Source organism: Ambystoma mexicanum, chromosome 6q (assembly GCF_040938575.1).
Source record: "Ambystoma mexicanum isolate Mex_15411 chromosome 6q, UKY_AmexF1_1, whole genome shotgun sequence".
Lineage (NCBI taxonomy): Eukaryota > Metazoa > Chordata > Amphibia > Caudata > Ambystomatidae > Ambystoma > Ambystoma mexicanum.
In genome coordinates, this window is record NC_090937.1 from 704,223,555 (window position 1) to 704,241,547 (window position 17,993).

The following is a 17,993-nucleotide window of genomic DNA, read 5'->3' on the forward strand; positions in this document are numbered from 1 at the left end:
AAGCTAAACAAAAGCGTAGAAAATGTTTGCATAAGGGACTGAACTTTCAATCACAGGGGTCTAGTTTTCTCTGATCCAGATCTATTCCACAAATATGGAACCCATGTATGGGTAAAAGGGACACAGTTATTCCTCACAGGAAATCTGCCAGCAGGCACAAGAATGCTCACCAGACAATTTACAGGTCCCAAACACACAGACCTGGGAGTCCAAGCTGGGGGAGGGGGGGCACCCTGTGAGCAAAGAAGGGCTGTTTCAGTTCCTGGCCCGAGTGCCGAAAAGTACAAAACTTAAGAGAACACTGCAAACCTGTTTGTAGAGAAATATCCATCATAGACAGTTATGTTGTATTAATATTATGTTTAATAAAAAGCCACGGTCTTTTTATTGCCAATACAAAAACATTTTCTGCGTATTATTTATGTATATACTATATAGAATATATATGACCCAAGGGTCTAGCGGTTGCCATAGCTTATTGCCAGCCAATCGAGATTTAAAGTGCAGCCAGTGAAAGAGTTGGCATAGCTCCGTGTGACACAAAGCCCCGCTCCTTCCTTACAGCATACACTTACCCGTACGTGCTCAACTTTCAGTTCGACTACTACTTGGAATGAGAACGTTTCCCAGCTGGTTACTTGTACTGCACAAGCCGATGTTGCCTCACTACCTCCTTGCAGCACGCCATAAAGACCAGCGCATGCGCGGAGCGAGAACACGAAAAGACGGGACTGACGTCTACTGCTCTCAAGGAGGGCAAGAAAAATAAAACGACTCTGTATTTCAATCTGAAAGCCATTTTGAAATGATTGGCTTTTGATAAAGGACCGCTAATTTTGGAGAAATGTTCTGTTCTGCGGGGTTCTGTTTTGTATGAATATGTTTAAACATCATGTTAAAATATATGTCAGCTTTTAAAATATAGTAGTGTATTTATTTATGGGCAAACATAATTCAAATTAATTCTTAAAAATAATAGAAATCCAGCTACTATTTAGTTAAATCTGTACTTTACTGCAACCTACACTTTTTTCTTCTCCAACATGTACGTAATTTCTGTCGGACAACTGCATGGTACGAAGAAGGGCTGGTTAAAAGTGAAGGCGTGGTGTTCTTTCGTGTTTGTGGGCGCGGGTGTCAACCATGTTACGGTCTTGTGACGCACCATCTATGCGCCGCTCAGAAGTGACGCAGCCCGCGGGATTCGTATGTTGTAGCATGTCCGGCTTGCGGGTTGGCACCCTGTTGGGAATGTTAGATGCTCGTTGACAGGTGAGATGAGGTCTTTAATGAGCGCCACTAGGGAGCTATCGCGTGATGCCCAAAGGTGTAATGGACACAGTCCGGGTACACGTTACTCTCAAACATTATGCAACTAGGCAATGTTTTTAAGGGTGGTTAGGCGAACGCACAATCTCACTCATCAGTATTGTGAGAGGATATATATATTTTTTAAATGGATGCAACATCCTCTTATCCGTATTGTGAAAAGTCCCTGTTAGATTAGCAGAGTAGATAGTCTCCAAATGTTTGTTGGGGGCAACAAAACGTGTGTTAAAGTCATCCATCAAAGCTCCTGCATCTTGATATTTGCAGGAGTTACTGCTCCGTCTTACACAATGTACTTAAAATATTGCCCTGATTTTTTTTCCGCTGCAGCTGCCTCTTACTGTTTGTTCAGCCATTGTGTGTCGCCTCATTCACCTTCACTCAGTCCACTCTGGGCTTTGTCACACCTGGGAGAAGGCTAGGCAATCCCAGATGTTTCTACTGTGGGGTCTGTCGGGTAGTACTCGATGGACAAAAAAGCTGTCGTGCTGTCTGTAAAGAGTTATATCCTGTGCACTTGTTATTCCTTAAATGGCTCCCTTGATCCAAGGCCAACACAGACTCCCCTTTATTCTGCACATTAAACTATGTCTCCAACTTCTCCTGACTCTGCATCCCTAGTCTGTCTAACAGGTAGCTAGATTAAGTTTTAACACAAGCCGACGTCCCTCACCCTGTTATGGCCGTTCTAGCCACGTTGTATTTTCCTCTATAGCAAACGTCTATATATCTCGTCTACCTTGCGTTACTGCATATTGTTGTGATTTAGCTTCACCTGCACCCTGCTTTGTATGGGTGGAATGCTCAGAGTGACTGTCATGGAATGCTGAGTGATAGAATGTTATGTTATGAGTGGTTCCATGAATCTCAGTTGAGATGATGGGGTAACAGAGAGGATGCTGGTGGATGTTCCTGGCCCTTTGTACTTACCTCACCTGATGTACTTGTATGATGCACATGGAGCACAGTAAAGAAGTTGATTGTTCCTGCAATGGTGTCAGTGTCATTCTTGGCCAGGCACCCAACGTAACACACATGTATATGTATTGGTCAGAATGTTACTTTAACATCTTTTTATATATGATTATTTTATCATTTCGTGCATGTTTCTCTTATTGCTGTCATTACATTGTTACTCTTAGGTATTTTCATATCATTTAAGTATGTCCTTGTATATCTACTTCATGACATCACTCTGCCCTCATCAGGTTTCACTCAACGCTCCATGAGTTACAACGGTGCGTGCTGACATCCTTCCCCTCTTTCAGTACAAGGGTACATTCGGTATGGTTGCTTGAGTGTATATTGTCTCTCATACACTGGATGTGGTATAGGGACAACTCATGGGGTCCCACATAAAGCTCTTCTCCTGTTGTTCCAATATGATGGCAGTGAGGGGGTGGGGGCTAGGGAGAATGCATCCACCTGCTCCTCTACAGGTTTTTCGTATATAAATGACAAATGAATAGCGCTTTACGCCAAGGCATGCTGTATAAAACCAATTTACAGTACAAATGAATATAGTAGTACAATAGACAATAATTAAAAACTACAATGAGATAAGGCACAATTAAGGTTGAAGTCAGAATGTTTTCAAGGCAGCTCAGAAAGTGTGCTAAGCGTGTATAGATCTTAAAGGGAGTGAGAGAGCATTCCACTGAAGAGCCAATAAAGAAAAAGAGCAGAACCCTGAAGATGCACATGGAGGCGGGGTACTGTTAGAAGAAAGTGATATTGGGAGCAAAGAGGCTGAGAGGGAACATACAAAGAGACCAAAGATGTGAGTTAGGTTAGAGCAAGTCTGGACTTCAACACAATACAGAGGAATTGAATTTCAGTTGAGAGTGAAAAGATAACCAAGAGAAGCCTGAGAGGTAAAAATGGTCATGAACAGATGAAGAATACAAGAGACGAATAGTTCGGAGAAACTGGTCATGCCTTTTTGGTGCGTTTTTGATTGGTAGGCGTGTGGTGTTAAGGTATGAGTGTGAATGGGTGCTTTTTGTGTACTTGTATTTGGTTTCAAGTTTGGTGTTGTGGATTGTTTGCGGTGCAGTAGAGGTAGGCGTGTGTTTGTTAGAGTTTGAGGGTGGGAATGAAGCATATTGAGTTTTTAGTAGGGTTAGTGAGCACAGACTGTTGGGAATACACCTAGATTGAAACCATACAGTGTTGAAAATGCACACAGTTTCAAAGCGTGCACTGTGTTGAAATGCACCCAGATTCAAAACATGCACTGTGTTGAATCACACCTGTATTCAAAGCATGCACAGTGCTAAAATGCACCTAGATTCGGAGCCTATGCCTTGTCGAAAACACACCTAGATTCAAAGCATGCACCTCGTTGGAATACATCTAGTTTCAGCAGGTATGTTGTGTGAGAGGATCCGGCAATACAAGAGTATAAGTAAGCTTGGGTCAGTAGGTTTGCCAAGTGCAATCCATTGCCTTTCCCCGCTGCCCACCCTCAAAGTCCATCTAAGTGCAATACATTGTCCAGCTTAAGCCCATCCAAGTGCAATACATTGTCCCCCCCCCTGAGAAGTCCATCTCAATACATGTTTTAGCCTTCACAATTTCTTCTCAGCGCTTTACATGTGCAAGGCTTTACGGTTCCTCAAGTGCAATACAGCTGCTAACCTAGACAGTTCTTATAAGTGCAACTCATGTTGCAGAAAATTCAATGGTCTTGACCTCTGCCTGTCATACCTTAACATTTGAGTCAGCAGAGTGGTTCCATCTTATGTTGCTGACTAATGTCAGGTTGTCTGCTATTGCCAAAGCAAAAACACATTCATCATTTGGTTTCCATAGATTTCTCAGATATGGTTACTGGTAATGATTTGCTCCATAAATGTGTGCCCTACTGACTAATTTGTATATTTCTCTGTACTAGAAATTGCCTGTACTGGTATGTGGTAGTTCGCAGAGCATAAAAGGGGTGAAGTTCTCTCAGGAATTTTATTGGTCCAATGTACTGTAATTGTCATGTGCATAGCATCTATTCCCATTGGTATGGTCTCAAAAGTGATGTAGATGAACGCTATTGGGGGACCGAAGTTCAAGGTATGGGGAAATGGAGGAGTTTAGAATGCGGGTGTGCATTTTAGCCGATACGAAGAAGGAAAGGGGTGGCCAAAACCCTATTAGCTACCTGTATCGAACTGGCATGTGGATGGGTGCTGATTATTCGCCCGGGGGATTCATTATGTGTCCAGCTAAACAAAATGTTTGTCGTGTGGGGTAGCTGCATTCTAATGTCATTGCCTGCCCTCACACGTGGAATGCTGCGTTCTGTTCCAAATTTGCGGGATAGTGTAGTAAAATAGCTCTGTTAGGCTATACTTGAAGAACGGTTGGATTACCTACTTAACATTGAAATATAACTGGTCCGTTATTGATGGCTTTTGACCCAACCAGAACTTGGGTCCCAATATGCCTCATTTGGACTGCTTTTTCATTCTCAAAATAATAAATCTTGGATTTCATTGCCCAACACTGTTAGCGTTAAGGCACTCATATAGGGTATTTTGGGACATTCATTTCCCACTATAGATTCTTTGGCTGTTTTGATCAGGCTATTGCGCCGCTTGCAATTGCTCTTCTTCAATCTAAGAAAGCCTTGAGGAAGACCTGCTTTTGAGGGTCGAAGCATGTGCTGGCTATTCAGGCAACCCATTAAAAAGAACAATAGTACCAATTAATGATGATGATTTATTGATGAATTCTCCGACTTCAACTGTATATGAAAGAATCTTTACACTATTTATGTAACAGTTTCTTGTCCAAAGTTTGCACCGAACCCTGAGGTAGCTGGGCGCATTGTTAGTTACTTTGTTACAAGCATTTACAAGACCAACAGAGATCATAACAGATATTTACATTTTAAAAGATAACCGGATAGCACATCAGTTATTTACATGATATATTTACAAGATCGCAGAAGAGCACAACAGTTATTTGCAACGAGTGTCACAGAGTTGCGAGTAAAGGACTGGCTGTATGTGCGTTATTCCAAAGGGTACACATGAGGGATATGTCTAGTTCATTGGTCTAAAGAAGATCGCCACGTTTTGGTGTCTTTCCTAAACATGTAGTGAGATGAGGCTTCTCTTAAAAGATTTTGCAAGGTGTTCCAAAGCTGGGATGCCAGAACTAGGAAGCTGCTCCCTCCTTCTTAAGTTTGAATTTGGGGATCTTAAGAGTATTGGCCTGAGCGGTTCTGATAGGGTGTGCTGAAGTGTGTTTGGTGTATTTATCGGCAAGATATGTAGGGGCTTGGTTAGTGAGGGATTTGTAAGTGAGGTTTAGAGCTTTGAATGTGATTCTGTCCTTGTTTGCCAGCCGATTAGTGGTGCGCCTAAGGTGTGAAATGTGTTGTGTTCTCAGGATGTTTAACGCCGTTCTAAGGGCATTATTTTGTAATATTTGCAGTTTAATGTTTTGTTGGCTAGTACCAAGATAGGGCATTTCAATAATCTAACTTGGACAAGGTGAGGACTTGTGCTAGTGTGATGCAACGATCGGTGATAAGAAATGGTTTGTACGCGTAGATATGTTTGCATGTGTAGCTGGTAGCAGAGGCCATGGCGTTAACTTGTTTGTTTAGATTTGGAGGCAAATCCAGATAGAAGCCTAAAGTCTTAACCTCCTTGGAGACTTTGATATTTAGACCGGCAATGTTGACTGCTTTAAATTGGTAGATGAGATTATTTAATCTGTTGCTTGATCCAATGAGTAAGAGCTCAGTCTTATCATGAAGGCATAAGCCATGGGTGGCCATCCAAGCTTGTTTTGAGGTAAACTTTGTTTATCAGTGCTACATCTGTGTCGTAGTCTCCTGAGATAGTATCTGGGTGTCGTCTGTGTAGTTGGTATAAGAGACACCCAGATTGTCAAGATTATCAACTATAGGCTTTGTGAATATATTGTACATGGTTCGGGAGACGCAAGAGCACTGAGGGACTCCACAAGTGACCGGTACTGGATTAGCTGCTGACACTCTCATGGATCGGTTGTCAAGGAATGATTGGATCCAAGCGGTGGCTTCCTTTGGGAATTGGGCCGCTAAGCGAAGATGGTTGCAGAGCACTTTATGGTCCACCAAGTCGAAGGCGGATGATAAGTCCAGGAGGAGAAGGATGGCTAGGTCCCAATTATCCTTGAGCTCATCCATTTGGTTTTTTAAATTGATGAGGGCTGTTTCTGTCCCGTGTCGTGGTCTAAAACCAGATTGACGAGTACCTAGTGGGTTGTTGGTCTCAAGGTAGCACTGAATCTGGAGGGTATGCTGCCTTGTCTAATATTTTTAGAAGTAACTGTACCGTTGTTCTTAGTCTGTCATTTGTAGGTATACTTGGGTCTAAATGTTTTTTTTTTTATTTTTTTTTTAAAGGGGAAGAACCTAGGCGTCTTTGAGAATAGTGGGTACATTGCATGAGTTGAATGAGGAATTGATGACTGAAATAGTGAGAGATGCTAGGTCCCTAGCTGCCTCTTTGATTATAGATGCGGGAAAAGAGTCCCCTAGGCATCTCGATGGTTTGAGTGATTTTATTATGTTCTCCACTTCTGGTATGGAGACCAGTCCACATTTTTAAATTGGTTGTTTGATTTAGGCTGTTCAGGAAGTGTTTCCTGGGTGTGTGAGCCATTGAGGAGGAGAGACGTTTTCTTTGCTGCAATTTTGTTTTGTAGCATGGTGATTTAATTACAAAGGGCGTCTTGGATGTTGGTGCACCAAGTTTTGTCTTTGGTGCAGGTATCCATGGGAATGGCGGGAGATTCTAGATCTCTAAGAATGCTAGTTCCCTAGTGCTATAGTTAGTATTGGTAATTCTTTCATTAAAGGTATCTCTCTTTGTTTGGAGAATTTCCTGTTTATATCTCGTGGATATATTTTTCTGCTCAGAAGGGTTATTTTTCCAGAGAGATTCAAGGTGTCTTTTTTTTTCTTTACGTGAAGCTTCAAGGCTAGGTGTAAACCATGTGTTCAAGTGGGCTCGTTGATTTACCTGTACATAGTTTTAGTGGCTCTATTATATCAATAGCTTGGTTAAGAGTTGTACAGTTCGACTAGCGCTGCTGGGTCAGAGCTTTGATCTGTAATATAGGTAATGGGATGAAGAAGGGTTAGTAATCTATTAACCTTTATTTCATTTATTTCTCTTTGAGGCTGGAGGGGCTGTTTGAATGTAGGCGTTAGTTGGTAAATTGTCAAGAATGGTGAAGGAAATAAGGTGATGGTCCGTCCATGCACAAGGTACATTGGCAGATATGGAAGTTGTGCAGTTAATGTCTGCGAGCCAATCAGAGTACGGCCTTTAGAATGTGTCGACGTCTTAATTCTAAGGGCAAGACCTGCCTCTGAGATAGTGTTGGCAATGGTAGTAGCATTGGTGTCAGTCAGGTCATTCAGTCCAAGGTTGAAATCTCCCAGAATTATAGTTTGTGAGCCAGGTTTGGTCTTGGAATGGAGTAAGGTGGTAATGCCTTCCTCAAATGATGCTATAGGGCCGGGGGGTTTGTACAGCAGGTGTATGGTGTATGGTGATAGTGTGAGAGTCTCACAGTGGTAGTTTTACTGACCAGATTTCTGCTGAGTGGAATGGCGGGTGCTGATTAACCCTTAAACCTAGATTAGATATAAACTCCATTTTTGGCAAAAACAACGAAACTAGATGAGTCCTGCTGCCCACATCAATTATTCAAAAAATGTGGAGGGCAGGAACAGGAGAAGCATGTGACAAGAATGTGGCTAAGCGATTCCCCAAAGAAGTCCTGCATGATTTGGTTAAAGTGGTAGGAATAGAGGCCAAGAGTTGGCAGAATATTAAAGCGGACATTGTGCATTTTTGTATAAGGCGGCAGGCGAAGAAGGAAAGCATGGAGCAAGCTCAAAAGGCTGAGGCCAAACTGGTTCAGGAAAAAATGCAAAAAATCTGTTTGGAAGGAGCAATGATGACCAGCTCATCAGAGGAACAGCAGGGACAAATGGAAACTGTAATGGGACAAGCATGGATGGATGGATGGATGGGCGGGTACGCACCTGGACCCAGACCGATGAGAGGATTTCCATGAGGTGGTAGGTCATTTGATGGGTTTGGAGGAATGGGGCCCGGGTTTAGTGGGCGGATGGGAGAAGATTATAGAGGAATGTACGGAGTGCAGTGTTGGGTTTGTGGGAAGAATGGGACACGTGCCACAGGACTGTCTAAGCCGGCCTCAGTATTTCAATGGAGGTCCCCCACAAATGAATCGCCCAACCTTGCCTTATGACCCAAGCTTTGTGCCATTGCAGCAAGTCCAGGTTGATCAGAACCCAGGAGCTGGAATGGTACAGGCTTTGGAGAAAAACCCTCTTCCAACGGACAGTCACACGCTACATTGGAGCAAGTGTGTTCGGAGGAAGTCCTTTTTCGCCTTCTAGTTCTCATATGTACCAGGAATAGGACAGCCCACAGGGATCTCGGATGTGTCCAGTTCTATTGGTTACTACTGATCGGAAGAGGAACCTTGAAAAGGAGTAAAGCTAGGTGAGCAGACGTTTTCATTTACGATGGACACACAGGTATTTTCTGGGGCTGTCCTGTCTATTCCTTACACTGAGGATCTGCATATCGAGGTAGTTAAGCACATTGTATTTGCTCTCTTGTTGTACTGTAAGAATACTCTGAATGTCAAGATTCAAAACATGGGAGAGAGCATCGACACTCTCCCCCGAACCACAGAAGCCGAATAGATTGGACCCTCCCACCATGGTTGGCATGGGCGCCTGATGTCAGAATAACAGGAAGCCACGTGTTAGCCAATGGGGGGGGGAGACGGATTAGGGAGAGGTTGTGGTTAGGGAAGGGGTGATTAGGGAAACCCGAAAGAGGGTTAGGATGAAACCTAGTTTGGATCGGTATGGGGGAACCATAGGGAAAAAACATACATGACAAAATCAGTTTTCAGCCTAATGCCTAACCTACTTATCTCCTGACTCCTAACTGAATATCTGAGACCTCCTAAATCATGATTGTACCCCTATCAGCATGAAACAAGGGACCATGCACCAACATCATGATGGACATGAAAAGCACATACACACATTGACCATAAGCACAAAATGGAACAAACAAGGGACTGACCCTGTGTGAACAACATAGACTGATGGCCCTCGTGGGCAAGCAAAGCAACTCTGTAAATGTTTAACATAAATGAACCCAGACTCTGGTAGACCTTAACCTCATTGCCGCAAGATGGTCCAAGTAGTTCGACATGCTTCTGCCGACCCTCACCGATCCTAACAGTTTGTAGGAACGAACTAAGTAAGAGTTTCTTGTCTCTGCGTGTGACCACCTTTCTTGGTATTCAGGATGGCTAGTTTTAAATTAGATTTTGAGCTGTTCAACATATGTTCCTCTTCCAGTGCCTCAATTGACATGCGTACATGAATGTAGATTTCACAAGCATAGGTTACTTATCTTGCTGTTCTGGTGCCCCGCCAGACCACCCGGACCTGATGAGATGACTCGGAACCAGCCCTGCAGCGTGACCTTTACCGCCTCGACCAGGCCCTCTGAGGAGCTGCTTGAGGTCGGTGACTCCAGCTTCGAGCTGCGTACACGCCCGTAGAGCAGACCGGCTTCAAACTCACCACTGTGGCCCGGGTAAATGTACGCCAGCAGTCCTCCGGTGTCTCAACATCAAGATTCCTTCAGCAACATCGCTGCGCCCGCATAAGTAGTCCCCAGTTATGAATCAGCTGGGTAAGCGCACGTAGACAAAAAACTACAGTCTCACCCCAGGTTGCTGGGAATTGTAGTTCTTGGTAACATATGCCCATTCTACTGTTTCCCCAGCCCCACTTGCCGCCTCCTGGCCCAAACCTTGAACCTGACACTGGAAAATCATTTGGGAAGGGGAACTACTGAGCAAGCTTAATATGTCGATTACTTCTTCGAAATACTGCATTGTAGGCTCGACTCCAAGATTGTACCCGGTGAGAGAAGCAGTGCTTTCCCCCATTACCAGGGGCTCCCAGTGCATTCAGCATTGTTTCTGTATGGGGTGATGGTAGTATTGGGTTGGGTCCCGGGAATAAAAGATCGAGCATGGCATATGCCTCTTGAATGTTTGTTTCGGCCTGCTGAGTCACAGCAGATAGCACCAGGAACTATTGTTACCATTATGTTAGAAACAGTAGTTGTCAAAAAGGACAAGGTGGTTCTTTCAGGCACTGATGAGGAAGGAGGCGAATGGCGCAGTGTTCTGTATCGATAGAACCTCATCGTTGAGAGACGTGTCCATTGAGCAATTGTTCAAGGATGCGCAGCACACAGGAGAGATGGTCTTTGAGATTGGGGTGCATTGCCAGGTAATGATAGAGCAAAGAGAAGTACCACAGACCATGCTCGTCGTTATGAAAATATTGCCGTATTGGGAGGAGGATTTGGAGAAAGTGCCGGACCACTTGGGCTCCCCCACCCTGCTCCCAGCACAGTCCGATGGCCAGTGGTGGCTGGTGAATTTTTTTACGTGGAGGGGCATAAATATTTACACCAGATATGGCATAGCAACCGAGCGCAGCAAGGGACTCGGAGCCAATGAAGGGGGGTTCCCCCCATTAATTCTTTTTAAACAATGGGTTAAAATATTGCATTTTAGAGCATACTTAAAAAAAAAAAACTAAAAAAAAATGGGTAAAAAGTCAAACCGTTTGCAATTGGCGCCGGGGTCCAGGGGGCAAGTATGATTTTTTTTTTTTTTTTTTTTTTTTTTTTTTTTTTTACTGGACATCTATGATAGATTTCCAGTAAAAAAAAAATACCATCCCTGTCCCCTGGTCTCCACAGTGCCTCAGGAGAGCTGTTTTTGGCAGGTGGGTAGGGGGATTATGCCTTTGTTGTACAACCCTCCTTCCCACCTCTACCCACCACTTGTCAAAATCAGCTCAACGGACCAAAACGCACACACACATTCACACAGCAATCACTCTTATCATTAACACGAGCACCCATCACCATACACTCACTCATAAAACAAACATACACGAATCCATACCCATATTTAAATAAAAAATACATTTACATAAACGTACCCTCTGCAGGGGCCTACGCATGGGTGCTGAAATGCCCAGCTCCAGGCTGCTCTGTCCATATGTGTGAGGAGGCGCAGGAGCTCCCCCTCGCACATACAGGCATGCAGTGCCCCAGCCAGCATTTCCAATGAGCTATGCAAGGCTGGCGATGCAAAACGCCCCCAGCCTTGCATGGCTGTGAGCATGTGCAGTTGGGGAACTGAACTGCACTGTCAAAGGGAAATAGTGTTTCCTTTTGACAGTTCAGCCAGCCCAGGAGTACTCCCTCAGTCAGCTGGAAAAAGTAGCTGAGGGAGTGTTCAGTATTTCACTTTGCTGGCTCCTCCATAATGGGTGATGGGGGCCACTGGGTGGACGCCCCCTCGCCCATTATGGATGAGCCGCCAGGTTCAGACTGCCCTATAGGGCAGTGCCTTTACCAAAAATGCAAAATGCTAGTGTGGGCCAGTCAAAATGGGCCACCTTTTTGGCCAATGTGGGCCAGTTTGAGTTATTTCACTGTGGAGCTAATAGTTTTGACCATTGTTGCTGAATAAATATTCTTAACATATCACAAGTTGCTTAAATTTTAACAAAAAACACCCCTTTTGGGTACTATTCAAACTGTCTGTTACTAAAGGAATGAATATCAACTTGCAATTCCAGGCCACCTTTTCATTTGTGACTGAGATAGCTTTATGCTCCAGTCCGACTTGTGAGCCACCCCTGCTCATTTCCTCCAATATAAAAAAAGAAAATCTATATTTCTTGTACATTTCATGCTTGGCTCTCGCGCCACCCCCTGCGGCGGCGCGTCCCACAATTTGAAGACCTCTGCTCTAGAGCAACTACGTTACCCGTCACATCTGTCTTGACAACAAATGGCAACAGAACTCCAAACATTCCCGTCCAGGTAATTAGGTTTGTAGGGAATTGTATAGTTTTTAAAGAATCCGATCCTGGTAATACCCCAGCCTTCAGGTCCTTTCAGAGAACTTACAGAAGTGGAATAACTTTAGGTATTTGATTGTAATTGTATGTCAATTTTCTGATGGCTTGAGGTCGGTCCCTGCATGCACCCTGATGCAAAATTGGCAGCTACATTTTCAGTGAGGGAGACATTTCCACGGTGGGGAATATGTGAGGTCCTGTAATCGGATAATGGGACCCATTTTTCTATGAATCATTTGCTGAGATTACATCCCTTCTGGGGATCAAGCACAGGTTGTGCTCAGTGTATCACATACAAGCCAATGGGATAGTGGAATAATGTAATGGTTGGTTACCAGTCAATTGGTCGAAAACATTTGGTCGACAGGACAACTGGTCGACACCATTTGGTCGAATGCCAAATGGTCGAATTTTATTTTTCTTTTTTTTTTTTTTTTTCCCCCACACGAAAACCCACAAAACACATATATATATAAAAAAAAAAAAAAAAATTCGACCATTTGGCATTCGACCAAATGGTGTCGACCAATTGACTGGACACCGTAATGGTTTGCTAAAATGCAGTTGTCTAAATGATGCAGTGAATTGCGAAAAAAAGTTGGTTGTAATGTCTTCCGTTTGCCCCGTTTTACTTACGAAATAAGCCAGGGAAAGATCACCACCTCAGTCCTCATGAGGTGGTGACAGATCATATACACCACTCAACAGCAAGCACAGGTTCAGATGCACATAAGTCAGCAGATGTTCTTGGAGAAGTTTGGGGAATATCTTGGGGCTGTGAGAAACCAGAGGGTGTCCCACCATTTAGTCCCAGAGGGTCTCTTGCTCAGTAGGCCAGGGCACTGCCATCGCCTTTGTATCCTGACCCTGGGGGTGGATCAGTGAGGGAGGATCACCTCGGTGAGGGGTGCTCAGGGAGCTGGGGTAAGGCAGACGCGGTATTACTCCCTTTCCAATAGTCCGATCCCATCCTACTTTTTTATTCCAAAATCCCAGTTCCTCTCCATCCCATTCCTACACAAATCCTGAGACGAGGAAGAGTAGGTCTAAGAGGAAAAGATTGGCACTCATATGTTACTCTCGACATGTCCCGTTAATATGATCTGGCAAAGCCAGGCAATTGACTACAATTGCATACACCTGATGCACATTTTTTTAATTTGTTTATTTGTTTATGGTTTGTTATAAACCTTTACAAAAACAATCGTTAAAAACAGACATATAAAATCTTAGCAAAAATACGAATATTTGAACAATCCATTACAATAAAAATCCAGATTACAAATTCAAAATACAGAAAGAGATACAAATATTGTTTCGATTTCTTCAACGAATTAGCAAAATAAAATAAACAAAATCTCAAAATCCAAAAATAAAAACAAATCATCTATACTAGCTTAACTCACAAAACGTTTTTAAAAATGTTATTATACGGATAATCAAACTAGAGGAATATCCAGGTCTCATTTTATACCAAATGAAGTCACGATCAACACATACATTTGAGGAGAACAATTAATTATTTGGTTCTCTGCTTAATCCACATGGGACATATTAGCAAAATATGATAAAGGGTTTCATCCAACCCTACCTTATTGCAGAACCTACACCGTTTCTTATCCACGGCTATATTTCTTACATTTAAAATATAATTGGTGTGCATAACATTCAACCTAAATCTCATAAAGGAGTTTCTAATAGACCTGGTTAGATATTTCATTAGGTAAGTTTGCATACATGGGAAGAATTTCCAAAAGGAATGGGCTTGGTTATAATGTTTAGACTCTAGCACTTTACACATTGTCAGAGACCAGTCAATCACACGTATGGTAAGTTTACATTTATTGTGCCTATTCAACAAAGTGCTCTTAGCTATACCCATTTCCTTCAACATCATTTCAACATCCCTATTTAATCTAATCATGAAGGGACAAGTTGAATCACTTCCCGCTTTAGTATACGGGTTACTGACCCCGGACATCTTACATTTTCTCCATAATAAAAGCCTCTTAACCATAACCAATGAATGGAGAGATTGCAAACCAAATGCATTCCAATGGAGGTGATAAGGTATGAATTTGTGTAAGAAAAACAATAAACCCGTCCAAATGATACCTTCCAGAATTTTCAAAAAATGTTGGTAGCAAAAAGTTCCAGACCATAGGTTAGCCTTGGTACCACTTTTCTTAAGTAGAACTCCAAAATGGGTTTCATGGAGAATCTCCCAAATTTCTTTTCCAACAATCGCATCTGCCTTAACGCAACTTCAGCTTTAGCCCTAAATTGGTTTTTAATCAAAGGAGCAGAGTCGGTACCAGAAAAGCAATACCCTAAGTACTTGAAGGCTTTTTGGGGCTTGATGTGTCTGCCTTCACAAAACCAGGTATAAGACTCCTGCTTCCTATTAAATTTACCCATACAGATGATAGTTTTAGTTGGATTGATTGTTAGATGAAGATTCATTATGAATAATTCAAACACCTTAATTAGGCGCTGCAGACCCACTTTGGTGTTATCTATCAACAGGAAGTCGTCCGCATATGCAAGCCACGAGATAGACATCCCATTGAGTTTCGGAGAAACCAGACCCCCATTGTGGAATACTGAATGGGCTCCACTAACGTAAAGGTTAAAGATGGTCGGTGCCAACATACAGCCTTGGCGCAAACCATTACTGGTTTCCATTTGCGAGGAAGGCCCACATTCGGAGTTCGTTCTTACTACCAAACTAGTGTCAGTATACAAGGCAATAACAATTTCCAACAGATGTTTCGGGATTCCCAAAGAGTTGAGTTTGTTCCATAAAGTGGGCCTAGCCACAAAATCAAAGGCCATACTAAGGTCCATTGATGCTACAAAGGCCGATCTTGCACCCTTTACCCAGGCTTTACTCCGTAAGCATCTAAGGACAAGGCCACCACAGTCCGTGCCACATATTTGTTTTTTAAAGCCCATTTGGTTCATACTCAGAATTTGATTAGCATTTATCCATTTCTGGATATCAATCAACACCAGAGATGCACAGATTTTAGAGTCAGAATCAGCTATAGCAATCTGACGATAACTACTAGGCAGCAATCTAGAGCCCTTTTTGAACACTGGGATAATTACTGAAACCCTCCATGACTGGGGAATTATTTTGGTTAGGCACACATCTTTAAAAAGAATACCTAAAATCTTAGCCCAATAAAAAGGATTGGATTGTAATACTTTGTTGGTGAGGTTATTCAGACCTGGTGCTCCAGTATTTTTAGATTTAATTATCAGACTTTTTATATCTTAAGGTCCCCAATGCACAACCAAAGAACACCTCTTAATTTCTGATTACCATTTGCCAAATTTTCCCAATTAAGATAAAGTTTGTCCCCAACCAGCCTATCAACTGAACAGTCTGCGTTTAAATCTCCTGCAATCATTATTTGACCCCCTAGATTATCACTACACCATAGATCCATACATTTTCCTAAGGAGATTAACTCATTCTCCAGCTGTAAATCGGGAAATGTTTTCGAGTTCCAATAAACATTAATCAACAGCAGAGCAAAAGCACCAACCTTAAAAGCAGTTAATAGAAACGATTGTCCATTTTTTCCAAACCCCCATTTTGGTAAGGCCAGGAGAATCTTTTGAGGCTGTGAACAGACCACCCTTGGGTCTGCCCCTCAGACGCCTGACTGCACATAATTCCTCAACTGCAAACCCATTTCAGCCCACAGACGAGGTTAGCCGCGTTTCCTGGAAAAGAATTAAATCTTTGAGTGTAAATCACTCCTAAGTATTTCATTATTAAAAAGGTGACAATTCCCTCGGGAATTCCAGCAAATCACTTTCAAATTGTGGCTTCTTACTACTGGTTTCCCTAACTCTTTTAGGTTGCTGATTGCATCTCGTAAAGATGATGCCAGCCCTCTGCAATCCTGTTTATCAGATGCATCTTCCGATCTGGAGTGAGTAGGATGTTCTTTCTTTTCATAAACCAGTCCATTGGCTCTTAACCCTCCTCCATCAAAGGCTTGCATAGGTACCATCTGGTCTTTAAATGGAAAAAGATCAAACCCCAATGCGTTGAAGTGCTTCAGCCTCCTTCAGTAACATTGGTTTTACCAAGGGGGACGGGATTACAAGCCTGACAAAGTCAAGTCGATCTTTGCGGATAAAATCCACCAGTCGAATATCTGCTGAAGTAATGAGGCTCAGTTCAGGAATCGCAGCAAATGGGGACAAAATATAAGGTCTTTTTAACGGTTGATACCTCCCATCATTAAACAAGGAACATATCAGACTAGGTAAATTCGCAAATGCATGTGGTCAGATTGTGTTCATATCTTGTTTCTGCAGTATCTTTCCAAGTCCCCAATTCCTCAGGTTCATTTGAGTAAGAAAGATGATTAGGCTTATTCATTACCTCACCACCTGAACCATTTTAATTATTTATTGGGTCATCCGATCGCCCTTTGTCCTTCAGAAGTTTATTTTCGTTCAAAATATCCTGAACATTCCTCAATAGTTCATCAATTTTTGCCTGCTGTCTCAAATCATGCTCATTGCTTATATCAGCTTTTTCATTCTGCATCACTACCTTCTCAGTCGCCAATATATTAAGTGGCTGGCTAGGAGTATTTGTTCCCTCACCACTTGCACCCATGCTGTTAGTCGTTAAGTAATCAAATCTCCCTTTTTCCTTAAGTTTTTTTTCCGTTCATAATGTCCTGAACGTTCCTCAATGTCATCCACTCTCATCTGCGGGTTAAATGCAGATGGGATGACATTAGGATCCAGCACCTCACTATGAACCGGCAGCGTACCCAACTCCCCCCCCTACCGTTGATGGACTCTTTAACCATTGTAAGGTTAGTAAAAGGCAGCGTGTTACAAGCAGTTGGGTCCTTATGATATAGGCCCTTATTCACTGTTTGTATTATAGTTCTTTTGGCTGGCTTATCAAGGAATCCAACTTCCCTGGGTATGTACTTAATAGCTACAACTTCCTTATCAATATCATTAGTAGCGACCCAGACAGGATTGTTGCGACCTATTACAGCAGGTTCAATTTCTGTGATGTTAGTGGTTTTTTTAAAGATATCAAAAATATCACTTAAGCCGCTTTCAAGTCTGTTTGGATTGGTGTAAGAGGGATCCTTTTTCTTTTTCATTGTTTCATACATTCCATCAGGTCCCTCTTGGTATTCACTCTGAGTATATTGGTTGATGGAGAGTTTGTCATCGGCAACTACTTTTTTATTGGTAGCTTCTCTCTGAGAGCCTACATAAATAATTGAATCGGACACTTCCACTATCAATCGGATGTTTGAAATCCAGATCTCTCAGGAATTTTCTAAATGTTTTATTTTTTTAGATCACCTTTTTTTTTAGATTTATTGTTGTTTTTCTTTGCCCGTTCTTTGGCTGCTTTCAACTGAGGAATGCAGGAAGGAACCCCTCCACCCGAGCCTTTGACGCTTGGTGAATCGCCCCATACCCTCACCCCCACCCCCACTCTTGGCAGACATAACTTGTCCCTTCACTATTAGCAACCACCTCCGAAAACCTTTGAGCAGGTGCTCTCTCATTGCAGGCTTTATCAGTTGGAGGAGCAGAAGGTAGAAATTGCTCCCTCACTAGTCCACTCCCCTCCATAGAGAGTGCAGTC

At 42.7% G+C, this 17,993-nt stretch overlaps 2 protein-coding genes across 6 annotated transcripts in view; one reads left to right on the forward strand and one right to left on the reverse strand.

Moving 5' to 3' along the window:
* ABCE1 (ATP binding cassette subfamily E member 1) overlaps positions 1-767 on the reverse strand; it is a 670,940-nt gene extending 670,173 nt beyond the window's left edge. Inside the window, exon 1 of the mRNA XM_069631213.1 lies at positions 576-767. The gene's annotated coding sequence lies outside the window, so the exon portion shown is untranslated. The remainder of the gene's footprint in view (positions 1-575) is intronic.
* Positions 768-1,116: 349 nt separating this feature from the next.
* The window catches only part of ANAPC10 (anaphase promoting complex subunit 10), a 529,205-nt gene continuing 512,328 nt past the window's right edge, over positions 1,117-17,993 (forward strand). For 3 of the 5 annotated variants that reach the window (XR_011282252.1, XM_069631214.1, XM_069631218.1), the window contains exon 1: positions 1,117-1,272. The gene's annotated coding sequence lies outside the window, so the exon portion shown is untranslated. Of the gene's footprint in view, positions 1,273-9,826; positions 10,083-17,993 lie in introns of those variants that run through there. The other 2 variants (XM_069631215.1, XM_069631217.1) reach the window with 2 other exon arrangements.